Consider the following 2,700-nt stretch of genomic DNA (forward strand, 5'->3'; position numbering starts at 1 on the left):
AATACTATCAAACAGTCCAAGTGTTCTTTGTTCAGTTTTTTTAGTTTTAATCAAAATTTTTAAGACTCTGTAACGAATTTAGCTACGTACAACTTGACAAGAAATAGATTCATCTGGCTTCTGAATATTGAAAAGAAGAAGCGAATTATGGAATTTGATGACCTGAAACTGATGGTCTTTATTGTCCAAATTTGGAGCTGTGGTATATTTCATTTGAACAGCATTCTTGACATCAGCTTCTAGTCCAATTTTGAAGAGAAGAGGTGTAGATGGCAGGAAAATCATCAACAAAGACTAAATTAGACATATCTAAATCTTGGTGACTTATCTAGTGAATTAGACACGCATATAAAATTAAAAAAAAGTCTAAGCAAAAAGGACATACACAAGTAGCAGTAGTCAACTTTTGTGGAAAATTCTGGATCTTGGCAACTTTCTGGAAGAATCTGGAAATGATTTCTTAACTACTAGTAATCCAAAGATATAGTAAAAACAGTATCTGATTTTGGACTTTCCAATTTATCTTGTTGCTTAGATCTAACAGTGGTAGCCTCGAATTTTGTCGAATCAGCAAAGAAACTAAAATGAAACTTTTCACGTAATGTATATTACGGTATCAATAACAATGTTTTTACAGAAAGTTTAATGCAATTTAATTAACTAAATATTAGGTCAAATATAAGGTAGAGTAGGGCAGGGCTCAAAGGTTCAATTTGACTTTAAGTAATTATACTGTCTAAAGAAGAACTTCATCAAAAAACACATATCAAGTGTTTTTTGATTTTGCTATGTTCAGTAAAATTCCAAGTAAATTTTTAAATATAAAAACGTATTTTCTTAATAACTTTGTATCTCAAATTTGTCATGTCTCTTTTTACCCCATAGACGGAATAAAATAAGACAGACAGGGGGAGAACAGATTCAATGTCTTAATTTAAATTTAATGCGGCTTTACAAACTAAATGGCTTTAGTATTCAATCAATGCAAAAGATAAATTGCAGGGGCACATTTTTTTACTAAGATAACAATGTATATAACCTTGATCTAGTATTTTGTCAGAAATATTTATTAACAGAGTTGGAGTAACTATGATTTTGAATTATTTTTTGTAGAATTGCTTATTTTAGCTGAATTTAGATTTTTATTTACTATTTTTTATTGTTTACTCATTTGCTAGGGTAAAATTTCAGTTAATTCTTTTCACCCCATTCATATGTAAGCATTAGGGGTTATATAGAAAAATTAACAATTAATTTTATGAAACAATTAAATAACTTATACTTAAAAAATATATTATGTCTCGTAAACTAAACAGTGATCACAACCAAAAAAACTAACAACGAAACAAAATACTTTTGCTCTGTATTTTCAAACATTGCCGTTTATTTCCTGTTAGAAACGTCGTAAAATTCAAGGTGATGTCTGGTTGTACACCTTTTTTTCTTATTGTTATTACAAAATTCTTAAGTTTACTTGTTTTGAAGATAATGGTGGTGGACCTTTTTACTCGCGGCTTTAAGCTTTGTTAAAATATATTATTAATAGACATAAAATAATACAAAACAAATAGAGAATGATATTTACCGGCACTTAAATATTTAATAAACTAATATGTGACTTAAATTTACATATAAGTTTAATTCAATATTCGAATATTTTTCAATCATTATAAATAACGCTTAATTGAATTGTAGAAATTATATAACCCGTTATCAAATTTTAGAACTTCGATAAAGTTTGCAACAGATGAACGAAAGTACTTTTAAGAAACTTTCACGAATCGCGACATTATTATTTGCATTTTTCCTATACTAATAGATCGTCTTCAGTCTTTCTTGGCATAGAAATTCTGCAAATTCGTGTGAATCTTTGAATATTTACATAAAGTTTGCTCATAAAAATGCGCATAGTATTGATAAAATATTATATTATCATTTTAAAATTTTCAGTAAATTCTAACAGATTTCCAAATCCTTAAACTCAACACTTGCTATTATTTATGTCTGAAACATACATTTCAATACATTCGATTAAGTAAAGCAAATGTAAATGTCAATCAAATTTGAGATTTGAATTGAAGATTTGTACTATTTCATAAATCTATTTCATAATGTTAACCTTTTCTTTATGATTGTGTGACCTTTAGGTTTAATATGCTATTAAATTGCGAATTCTATTGTCATGAGAATAAATTTAATTTCTCCAAATATTAAATAGTTATTCCAGGAACATTTAATATTTCGACTAGTCTAACATAAATCAATATGTTTTAGTAATTTGTGGAAATCAGTTAAAAAGGTCATTTTAAAACTAATAAAAAATTTATATCCATGTTTTTAGAAGAGGATAAAAATCTGGCAGGGTAGTGGTCCAATTTGATTTTGAGCAATTATATTGAAAAAACTAAACCAATTATATCAAAACAAAAAGCACATATCGAACTTACAAGTATCTGACTATGTTCAGTAAAACTCTATTAAAAACATATTTTTTTAACTTTTTTTTAATATGATAGTAAAAAAAAAATGATTTAAAAATGACCTCAAATTCGTGCCTCTACGCCAAATATTCCCTTAAGAAAACCAATTTTATCAGAAATAAAATATAACAATAGTTAGTTTAACTCCGCTGATGAATATTTCTGACAAAATATCAACTCCAAGATAAATACAGTATTATTTTTATAAATCAATGTGCTC

This window comes from Ctenocephalides felis, unplaced genomic scaffold (assembly GCF_003426905.1).
Source record: "Ctenocephalides felis isolate EL2017-DRISC unplaced genomic scaffold, ASM342690v1 CF-g0.4_SCAFFOLD_01886, whole genome shotgun sequence".
Classification (NCBI taxonomy): Eukaryota; Metazoa; Arthropoda; class Insecta; order Siphonaptera; family Pulicidae; genus Ctenocephalides; species Ctenocephalides felis.